The 11,958-nt window shown below is 46.7% G+C and overlaps 1 long non-coding RNA gene across 1 annotated transcript; it reads right to left on the bottom strand.

Moving 5' to 3' along the window:
• Positions 1-10,137: 10,137 nt before the first annotated feature.
• Positions 10,138-11,310, bottom strand: LOC118558379. Its single transcript, XR_004928331.1, has 3 exons — positions 11,256-11,310; positions 10,741-10,908; positions 10,138-10,604 (listed from the first exon to the last, which is right to left on the bottom strand). It is a non-coding gene; the product is annotated as an uncharacterized LOC118558379 (long non-coding RNA).
• Between the last annotated feature and the right edge of the window lie 648 nt (positions 11,311-11,958).

Genomic DNA, 11,958 nt, shown 5'->3' with positions numbered 1-11,958 from the left:
GGTTCTGCCGGCTGAGTCCTGACACCACCCCCCCCTCAACGGTCGCCTCCTGGCGACCGCGTGGAAGACGTGGAGGGGCGAGAGGATAGGAATGCATCAATTAGGGACTGGTCGGGGATGGAGGAGCCTGGGAGCCAGGACCGATCCTCAGGGCCGCGACCTACCCAATCGACGAGGTATTGATACCCTCTACCCCGCCGACGGGAGGCCACGATCCGTTGGATCTGGCGTCCATGGTGGTCCTGGGTGGGTGGAGGGGGTTCGGCAGGAGGGCAGAAAGGACTAGTGATCACGGGCTTGATCTGTGACACATGGAAGGTGGGGTGGACGCGGGAATGAGACGGGAGGCGGAGGCGGACGGTCGTGGGACTGATGATGGAAATAATTTCATAGGGGCCGGTGAAACGGGGTGACAGTTTTCGTGAGGTGGACCTGGAGGGGATGTCTCGGGTGGATAGCCAGACTCGCTGACCGGGATGGTAACTGGGGGCTGGGATCCGCCTCCGGTCAGCGAATCGGCGGTTCTGTTCAGCGGTCTGTTTGAGGGTCTGGATGGTTTGAGCCCAGAACTGTCTACATCGGCATATGTGTTCGTTGACAGAGGGGACAGTGATCTGTTTGTTTTCCTCGGGAAGTAATGGGGGCTGATAACCAAGGGAGGCCTCGAAAGGGGACATGCCAGTAGCTGAGGAGATGTGACTATTGTGGGTGTATTCTACCCAAGGAAGGTACTTGCTCCAGTCTGAAGGGTTATTGGATGTGAGACAACGGAGGGCGGTCTCCAGCTCCTGGTTCAACCGTTCTGTCTGACCGTTGGTCTGCGGGTGGTAACCTGAGGTAAGAGTGTACCGGGCCCCGAGGGCCGCGGCAAACTCCCTCCACACCCGCGAGATGAATTGAGGACCACGGTCAGACAGAACGTCCTGTGGGATTCCATGCAGGCGAAACACATGTTTCACCAGGAGCTGGGCCGTTTGGAGGGCTGAGGGGAGTTTTCGGAGAGGGATGAGGTGACAGGCTTTGGAAAATCGATCAACTATGGTGAGAATTGTTGTCATTCCTTGTGAAGAGGGGAGGCCGGTAACAAAATCCAGGGCAATGTGTGACCAGGGGCGTTCGGGGATTGGGAGGGGCTGGAGGAGGCCTGCTGGGGGTCTGTTGGATGGCTTATTCTGGGCACACACAGGACACGAGAGGACAAATTGTTTAGTATCTTGGGATATGGTGGGCCACCAGAAACGTCGGGAGAGGAACGTGAGGGTACGATGAATGCCTGGGTGTGCAGAGAACTTTTCACAATGGGCCCACTGGAGGACACGGGAACGGGCAGATGAGGGGACGTAGGTGCGGTTTGCCGGGCCGGTACCTGGGTCTGGTTCTGAGCATTGGGCACGAGTAATCAGATCTTGGATCTCCCACTGGAGGGCTCCAACAACACAAGAAGGAGGGAGAATGGGTGCTGGTTCCTTCTCTGAGTCAGTGGGGGCATAAAGGCGGGACAGGGCGTCGGGTTTAAGATTCTTTGAACCGGGACGGTAGGAGATGGTTAGATTGAAACGAGAAAAGAAAAGGGACCAGCGGGCTTGTCTAGGGTTCAGCCGCTTGGCCGTTTGGAGGTAAGCCAGGTTCTTGTGATCGGTCCATATTAAAACGGGCTGCTCGGACCCCTCGAGCCAATGGCGCCACTCCTCTAGGGCGAGCTTGATGGCCAGGAGCTCTCTGTCCCCGACATCGTAATTTCGCTCAGCAGGGGTCAAACGTCTAGAGAAGAAGGCACAAGGATGTAACTTTTGGTCCTGGTCCGAGCACTGAGACAACACTGCACCAACTCCGGTGTCAGAGGCATCGATTTCGACAGTGAACTGCTTCGCAGGGTCAGGGTGAATGAGGATGGGTGCTTGGGAGAATCTCTTTTTTAGGTCAGAGAAAGCAGTATTGGCCTCGGGATTCCACTCGAAGGGGACTTTCACAGAGGTGAGGGCATGGAGGGGGGGCGGCGATCTGGCTGTACTTTCTGATGAAACGGCGGTAAAAGTTTGCGAATCCCAGGAAACGTTGTAGCTCCTTCCTGTTTTCAGGTGCAGGCCAGTCGAGAACAGTCTTAATTTTCTCAGGGTCAGATCGTACCCGCCCCCCTTCCAGGATGAGACCGAGGAAGGTGACTGAGGGTTTGTGGAATTCGCACTTCTCCGCTTTGACGAACAACCTATTCTCTAGGAGACGTTGGAGAACCAGGTGTACGTGACGTTGATGTTCGGTTAAGTTGCGTGAGTAAATGAGAATATCATCCAAATACACGAAAACAAAGATGTTGAGGAAGTCACGGAGGACATCATTCACCAGAGCTTGGAATACAGCGGGGGCGTTGCACAGGCCGAAGGGCATGACTAGATACTCAAAATGTCCCAGTGGTGTCTTGAAAGCCGTCTTCCACTCATCCCCCCGGCGGATCCGCACTAAGTGATAAGCATTACGCAGGTCTAACTTAGTGAATATAGTAGCTGACTGGACCGGTTCAAGGGCGGAAGAGAGGAGTGGGAGAGGATACTTATTCTTAACAGTTATCGCATTTAAGCCGCGATAATCTATGCAGGGACGAAGGGATCCATCCTTTTTGGAAACAAAGAAAAACCCAGCACCGAGAGGTGAGGACGACGGACGAATTAGCCCTGCCGCAAGAGACTCATTGATGTACTTTTCAAGGGCCTGACGCTCACTCAGAGAAATATTATAGAGGCGACTGGTCGGCAGCGGGGCGCCTGGCAGGAGGTCAATTGCGCAATCGTACGGGCGATGCGGTGGAAGCGAGCTGGCCTGGGTCTTACTGAAAACCTGCCTGAGGTCATGATAACGCTCAGGAACTAGTTTTAAAATCTCAGGATCTACCTGAGGAATCTGCTGTGCGGGAGTCGCGCAGAAGGGAACAGCGGACTGCAGACAGTTAGCGTGACATCTGGGGGACCAAGTTTCAACCCGTCGGTCAGCCCAATTAATCTGCGGGTTATGCTGCTGTAACCAAGGAAAACCTAGGACAATAGGAGCGTGTTTAACCGGAAACACAAAAAAGGTAATCAGCTCCCTGTGATTACCTGAAATCACGAGTTCAAGAGACTTAGTTCTGTGAGTAATCATGGGGAGAACCCCACCATTCAGGGCGGACACCTGGAGGGGGGTGCACAAAGGAACAGTCTCGAGTCGTGCTCGGAGGGCAAAGGACCGATCGATTAAATTAAAGTCGCACCCCGAGTCAACTAGGGCGGATAACTTAAGGGTGTCTCGAACAGAGACGATCGCTGCTCGTAAACAGAGCCGTGGAGGAGAAAATAAGGATAACTGAGATTGGTCCGCCGGATCCTCCGCTAATACCGACGGACCTGATCTTTTGGCCGCTCCGGGCAATCTCTAATGAAGTGGGCGGGAGAGGCGCAATAAATGCACAGCTTAGAATCCATGCGCTGTTGCCTCTCATCTGGAGTGAGCCGAACCCGGCCCAACTGCATGGGTTCCGGGGGTGAGGGGGGCGCCGCAGCGGGTCTAGGGAGATCTCGCTCTGGCGGAGGTGGCCGGTAAATGGGTGGTCTGTCGGGTCGATTTCTGCCTCGAACCCGTAGTCTGTTATCTAACCGAACTGCCAGCGCAATATATTCATTAAGAGTCGGCGGTTCCTCCTGACGCGTCAGCTCGTCTTTAAGAGACTCGTCAAGAGATTGAAAAAACACTGATTTCAGTGCGCGCTGTTCCCAGCCAGCAGCAGCCGCCAACGTGCGGAACTCTATGGCAAAGTCGGCTACACGCCTTCCCCGCTGCCGAAGGGCTAAGAGTCGCCGAGAATCCTGCACCTCATCAGATTCGGCAGCGAAAACCATTTTAAACTCGGTTAGGAATTCACTGAAGGTAACGCCAAACTGTTGGCAATTTGGGAAGCGGGATTCCGCCCATCTGAGTGCTCTACCCGTTAGTAAACGTAAAATAAAAGAAATCTTCGCATCATCCTGAAGGTATAAATGTGGGGAGCAATTGAAAACAAGGGAACACTGAAATAAAAAACCCCCACAATCTCCGCTGTCACCAGAGAACTTCTCAGGATTAGGTGAGGGAATCCCGGGGACGGGTGGTGACGTCTCCGCTGACGCGGACCCGGGGGAGGGGCTAGGAGACTCGGAAACCGCTGACTGAAGACTGGCGTTTAGCATACCCGTCAGCTGATTTATCTGGGCCGAAAAACCCTGTAGTTGACTCTGAAGACCGAGTACCGTAGATTCTAATCCCCGAATTTGGTCCTGTTGGGCCGTTAAAGCCCTACCGAATGCATCCGTTGGGTCAGTTTGGCCAGATTGTTCTTCTGTCATGTTTGGTTTTAAGTGTTTTGCCCACATGCAGAATGCACTCGGTACACAGGTGGTGTTCTCTACGAGGATTTATTGATCAAGGAAAGAAACACGGGTTTGCGGGAAGAATCTGCCACAGCGACGGTATCACGGGAGGGAGAGCGGAGCCAGAGGTGCCGGGTCGGTCTAAAAGGCAAGAGAGGTGATTTAGCCTAAGATAATGATTTGGTGGAAACACTGAAATGCGCACGCTTACCACAGAGTGCGGAAACCCAGACCGGGGGGAAGGCGATCGCGGACTCAGCGTCTGTCCGGTGGTGGTTGGTGACCGTCGGAATGATGGGCGAGGGCAGCAGTGGGGGTCCGAGCAGCACCAGGGAAGATCCAGAGATCCTGAGCCAGCGGGAGGAACCAGGTGAAGCCGGGAAGAGCCCTGGACCGCGAGATGAGGCTTCAGACTCAGAAGGGACCAGAGGAGCTCAGGTGGAATCCGGCAGGTAAGCAAACGAGGATCACGAGAGGAGAACCTTGGAGACACAGAAAACTGGTTCTTAGTTCAAATAGAGGTTCAGCTAGTAGAAAGCCGAGGCCGATCTATCATACCACGACGGTAACAATCTGGCGTCCTCCCGCTGTTCATGCGCCGTTCTTATAGTGCAGCCCCTGGCGCTGCTGAACCACCTGCAGGTGTGCGTGCCCCGCCCACCAGTCGAACAACAGACACCTGTTGGACACCTGAAGGAAGCAGAGAGGGCAGGACCGGCAGCGAGCTGCACGGTTCTGCCGGCTGAGTCCTGACATGGACTAGAAATATTTTTTTAAATCTGATGTATTTTTAAACTAACAAGCTTTTTAATCCTTGATTTGGAAAGATCTTGCAATGTGATCACACTAGTAATTGTTTTTTAAGAAGTCAGTATTCAGTAATCATCTAGGGTTGATGATGGTAATTTAAAGGTGAACAGCTTTGGTTTCCTGCTTTGACTACTATGGAGCATTGGCTGCTGTGTTTGTAGCTAAAGTGAGAAAAAACCCACAACCTAAAATAAAAGGTGTGAAGTTCCCTGGTCTGCTGGGTGGTACAGACGTGCAACTGCCACTCGTGCTTGGTGCAACCTGCCTCATGCTGCAGAAATAAACCATACAGGGGAGAAAGGTAGTTTTTAATTTTTAAATATAAATAGATAAATAAAAAATGGACATGTCTTAGTGGTTATTTCAACTTCTGATATTCCAAATTCCGTGAAAAAAAAATTAATTTACAAACTGAGAAAAACATTTAGTGTAACTATGGAACAAGCGGTAAGAGAGGGAACTTATTTTAATTCCTTTTATCAAAGACTGTTTCTTTAGTATTTTTTGCATCATTTTATCTTTTATTTGGAAAATGTGTTTGTTTACATTTAGCTGGAACACAGAAACAGGAAACCAGACGACCACAGAGTCTATCAGTCTCAGTTAGGAGACAAAACACAAAAATGGAGCACAGAAGGTACATTTGAAATGAGATCACCTGAAATATCAATGAACTAAAGATTAGATTAGATATTTATTAAATGCACCATTAATAAAAACGTGGACATTTAAAGACAATCCAGTTTTAAACAAAGCAAAGATAACCAATACAAAATAACTTCTCTCAGAAGAGCTAAAAAATTTATGATTTTCTGATTACAGTCTGAAAGAACGCCACACAACCAGAATCTAAATCCAGTCATAATATAGAAAACCAATGATAGTTAAAAAGGTGAAAATGTGTTCAGAACAGAAGTGAGGTATAGACATAAATCAACCAGATTTTAAGGGGAATTTTGTTTTTTTACATATAATCCAACTTAATCAAGTTTCTGAAACCAGAAACAGCAGCAGTAAAACCACACCAATGACAAAGGAAAGAGAATAAACCATGTAGGGAAGAGACTGAAGGAGAAGGAGAAAGGTATTTGGTGAGAGGAGTGGTTGATGGTTTCACTAAAATAAAGATATTTATTAAATTATCTCCACAGTTCAGATATTTACTCTAGAGATAAAGGACTTCTGTTTTTACTTCCTGACCTGAGACAGAGATCCTGCTGGATGGAGACTCTCCATGACCGCTGATGCTACACCTGTAGAGGCCTTCATCAGAGCTGGTCACATGGTGGAGGGTCATGTGACCTGCAGGCTCAGTCCTGATGAGGGAGCCATCTTTATAGAAAGCAGCTGGGAGGTTGGAGGGAGCGGTCTTTGTGTGACAGCTCAGAGTGACGTCATCTCCCTCCATCACAGGGAGGACAGGACTCTGCAGGATCACTGATCCACCTCAACACAGAGACAAACTACAGCATTTCATCCATTTCCACACAGCTTCATCAACACTAACTCCACCAGTGACAGTGAGCTGGATGCTGAATCTTTGTATGCAACCAGTGAGCTATTGACGTATAAATACATAAAAAGTCAAATAACGTGGCTTTGCACCTTTTAGTAAAAACTGGCAAGCATTCAGTAAGATTCTGGTTCTAACATGTATGATAATCTCTCCACAGATTGACCACCTCAGTGAGGTTTGACCATGACAGTTACCCTGGGGGTTAGTGTTGTGCATGGCCCTGGCCCTTGTTAAGGTCTCACAGGGCAAATTGGACTGAGAAGTTTCAGAGAGTGACTTTAAAACTTCACCAATGAATGAAGTACCACATCATTGGTAAGTCCCACCTGGAGAAGAGAGACCCGTGCTACTCTCTTAAGCCCGGTCTAGGAGCTACCTAATGGTGAGTACCTGGGGGTTGACCCTTGTCTCCTGGGGCATCACGGGGCCCAGCCCAATAGAAGGTCCACCACTCCGTTTGGTGCCATGGGACTCAGATGGTGGCCCAGGGTGAGGACCAATTCATAGCATTACTATCTAGAGATCTGAAAATGTTTCCTCACCAGTATGTAAGTGGCCTGGACAGGTTTGTGGGGGTAAATGGTACCAGACTGATATCTCTGGACTTATCTCCATGTTCTTGTGTTGAAGTTTTCCCTGGTGAGAGTGTCGCCTCTTTGCAGCTACTTCTCCTTCTTTTTCTTGGCAGCAAACTTTCTTAAAAGTCCATCATGGATTACAAAAAAGGTAAAACAGAAAAAGGGCCCCATGGATCTCTGTAGTTTCTCATAACTAGCGTTGCCTGATGATATATTAAAGAATTATTTTTGTTCTTTGACAATGTATTTTGGGAAAAACTGGTTAGTTTTAAACTAAGAGCAACATATATGCTCATGTCTGTTATGTTGCTCACATAAAACTAAGAACAACAGGTGTTATTTTGCTATAACTTGTTTTAACTTGCGGTGGGAACCTATGACAATGTGTTGTGGGAAACACAGATTCTGTATTGCTTATTTTGCTTATATTTGCGTTATTATCTAAGTTGGCAATATTATTTAGCTTCACACACTGCTGAGATGCTGGGAACGTTTTTTGTTTTGGAAACGGGACGAACAGCTCAGATGGGAGGGAGAAGTGGCCACTCTCGCTCCCATCTGATACTTTGTTTATTGGTATAAAAAGGAGGGGACCGCCCTCAGTCATTGAAGTCAGCCGTGGGTTGTATGGACGCCCGGCCGCGTGGATTGTGCTCTAACCGGACTGACCGACTTCCCAGTCCTAACCATGGTAAGAGATGGAACAACACACCTGTTTGAAAGCTTGCCAGGCTTTAAGTGCTTGCTACTTTGCGTGTGCAAAGTGCTTGCTGTTTTGTGTTGCTGTGTTCTGTGGGGAATAATAAATGTGTGCCTTATATTCTAACTAGGGCTGGGCAAGTTAACGCGTTAATTTCGCGTTAATTCATTAGACTATTAACGGCGATATTTATTTTATCGCGCATTAACGCATGTTGCTCACATGCTTTCAGTCAGTGCCAGTCAGCACGCGCGCTGACTGCAGCGCGCTGTCTCACGGCAGCACTCTGCTGCTCCCCCTCCCCTCTCGTACATGGCTCAGTGGCGCCAGCCAATCGGCACGCAGGCTCAGTCTGGCCCGCCCACTCAGCTCTCACACAAACTCAACACACAAACAATCGCGTTGCTGAGAGAGACCGCAGCAGCGGAAAAACATGAACAGGGGAAGTAGCACCGTTTGGCTTTATTTTAATACCGTAAATGAAATCAAGCTGTATGTTTTGTAAAAAGCCGGTTAATTTCAGTGGAAACACAACAAATTTATCTAAGCACGTGAAAAAACATGAGCAAGAAAACGTCGAGCCACAGAAACGGAGAAAGGAGACGAAACTTCTGTCATTGCCCCGACAGACCCACAGACGTCTCTGACTGAGGCGTTTCAGTCCTCCATGGAACATCCAGGTAGATCAGTGGTCATCTTCAGCAGCAGTTCATGTTAACTTTCAAAGTAGATATTATCATATGTTACTGGAGCCCACACAGAAAAGTTAATTAGGACCTTGAAAGAACCCAGTACATATATTAAAAAGTGTTATTTAAGATAACATTTGCTAATCCTTTTTTCATCCCACAACGGGGAAATTTACAGGATTAAAGCAACAGGGGGGTGCACACAACACAGACAAAATTACATAAGGATTGAAAGATATAAGAGGTGGATTGGCGAAAAAACATTGAACATAACATTATTGTTATTATCATTATTATTATTATTATTATTATTATTATTTAATTGTATTAATTAAATAAAAACCACAAAACACAAAAGGTCAACAGTTTCATGATACATCAAGCTTAGGGACTGGCTAATATACAGCAGGTCAAAAAAGGCCATATTTTGGCTGCAGTGCTTGCTGTTCTCTTATGAAGAAAAGATCAACTAGTGCACTAAATTCAATAGATGGGTTGAAAATATCCAGTATAAAATACAGAGATTCCCAGGGCATGAAGTATACAGTTAAGTTGACTTTTTTTGGTGTGTGTGTGTGTGTGTGTGTGTGTGTGTGTGTGTGTGTGTGTGTGTGTGTGTGTGTGTGTGTGTGTGTGTGTGTGCGTGTGGTGGCGGCAGGTGTAGAGGGGGGGCCCAAAAAAATGCGTTGTCCCGGGCCCCAGCAAAGCTGTCAGCTGGCCTGGTTGTAACCACTGCCAAGTTAAACTTTCTTATCACCGGAGCACCTTGAGCTTAACATATCACTTAAATGCCATCACACTGTAGACATCACCAAACAATTCAATGACTCAGAGAAGCTAACCAATGTAATGGCGAAGTGGATAGCTACTGTAGACCTTTTTTGTGCTTCACACTTTGGTATTGAACATAAAATGGTAATGCTGCTCCCTGCTGTTACCTCAGAAATTGCCTGTTTTTGGTAGATTTTTTCCCATAAAGAGAATTCCCTGTCAGTGGCAATAATCTTTAATTTATTATTATTGCTATTTTCTGTTTTACATGTTTAAGTTGAGCTTTACACTAAATATGTATTACTGCTAAGTGCTACACATGTTACAACACTTTTGTTCATATGGCAGCAGAACATTAAAATAAAAGTGCTCTTTACACTACTTTTGAATTCATTCTTGGAGTTTGCGCATACAATGTGATTAATCATGATTAATCGGGCAAATTATGCGATTAATCGCGATTAAAGATTTTAACCGTTGCCCAGCCCTAATTCTAACAGAAACAGTGTTAGTCAGTGAGTCCTTATTTGTGTTTGCCGATCTCTTCTGATCCTGAAATGAACATTTCATAAAACACCTGGAGTAGCTTTACTCCATCAGACCTACAATTCTTGTCTGACCTTCTACATCAGCTCCACCTGAACTCTTATTTAATGGATTTCTGGATCCTTCTATCTAACTGAAATGTGAATGCTGTTACCAAGATGTAAAATTTTTAATTAACAAGAAACTGCCAAATGGGTAAAGGTCAGATAAAAATATTTCTCACCAATTTATTGATGTATATAATCGTATTTGAAGAGGCATTAAGAAACAAAGAGAACCAGTTTCTATGCAGTTATATAAAGCTCAGTATCATCCAAACCCCTCTGGTCTGATTCAGACACAATTGCATCCAGTCCAGTTCAACCAGAGTCTTATAGAGTAAAGTCCAGCTCAGATGGTCACTTCTTCCCAGTCAGTAAATGTTGGTGATCTCAGGAAGTCGTTATTATGAGTTCAGAAGTTTTCCAAACTGGGAGAAGAAGAAAACAGCCAGGAGGAGAAGAGTGATGAGATGATCAGTTCAGAAGTGATGCTCTGTGGTGACATCATCATAGTCCTCGTCCAATCTCTGATCGACTTTGGTGGGTGGAGTCATCACCATGGCAACGGGTAGGTCATTTCCTGTAGGAAGAGAATATTATAAAATAAGTAAATGGTGAAAATTTATCAACATAGGGAGATTTTATTAATATAGAACTTAATCGACCGATTGACCGACCAACCGACCTACAGGTCAATAGTTGTATCAGACTTTTACCTGTGATTCTGTGTGGATACAGAGACACCATGAGGATAGTGGAGATGAAGAAGGGACAGAAGATCACGAGTTTGCAGACCAGCATGAAGACAAAGTGAGGAGCTGAGGCAGGATGAGGATATGTAAAGAAGGGTGGGGGTGTATATGGACTTGTAGTTGTAGGTTTTTCTGCAGAGACAGTGAAATCTAAACAGGTTCATATTTAAATTACACATTTTAGACAAATCAACACAAATTAATTAGGTTATAACCCATTTTCCATGTCTCTGTTAACAAAAGATCATCACCACATTCTCACTCAAAGTAAGAAGATCACTTGTAAGCATTAGAAGTAGGAACAACTCTGGCGATAAATTAGACAACTACACCCGAATTGTTCAGCAAACTATATTTCAGCCCCAGCTAAGCCTGCTATGATAGCAGGAGGAGGGTTTCACTAAAATAAAGATATTTATTATCTCCACAGTTCAGATATTTACTCTAGAGATGAAGGACTTCTGTTTTTACTTCCTGACCTGAGACAGAGATCCTGCTGGATGGAGACTCTCCATGAGCGCTGATGCTACACCTGTAGAGGCCTTCATCAGAGCTGGTCACATGGTGGAGGGTCATGTGACCTGCAGGCTCAGTCCTGATGAGGGAGCCATCTTTGTAGAAAGCAGCTGGGAGGTTGGAGGGAGCGGTCTTTGTGTGACAGCTCAGAGTGACGTCATCTCCCTCCATCACAGGGAGGACAGGACTCTGCAGGATCACTGATCCACCTCAACACAGAGACAAACTACAGCATTTCATCCATTTCCACACAGCTTCATCAACACTAACTCCACAGTCTGATCTTACCAGTGACAGTGAGCTGGATGCTGCTGCTGCTGGCTGCTCCCTCTCTCCACTCACACCAGTAATATCCAGTATGCTTTTCTAAAATATAGCTGATGTTACAGGTAGAACCAGCTGGTTTCCCCCATCCATCTCCACACTGAGTCCTGGTTCTTCTGGTTGTGTTCCTCCTCACAGTCCATCCAGCAGAGCTGTTGTCCTCCTCACAGCTCAGAGACACAGAGTCTCCTTTAAAGAACTGAGATCTGCTGGGACTCACAGTCAGAACAGCTGGGAGGACTGAAATGGAACATTATATTAATTTAAATTGTTTTCAAAAAGGTTGTGGTTAAAAGTTTGTATTCTTCTGCTTGCATTTTACATTTCATCTACCAAATGTTA

Source organism: Fundulus heteroclitus, unplaced genomic scaffold, assembly GCF_011125445.2.
Source record: "Fundulus heteroclitus isolate FHET01 unplaced genomic scaffold, MU-UCD_Fhet_4.1 scaffold_125, whole genome shotgun sequence".
NCBI classification, from domain to species: domain Eukaryota; kingdom Metazoa; phylum Chordata; class Actinopteri; order Cyprinodontiformes; family Fundulidae; genus Fundulus; species Fundulus heteroclitus.
Note: the sequence above shows the minus strand (reverse complement) of the source record. Positions and strands in the feature narration are given on the sequence as shown.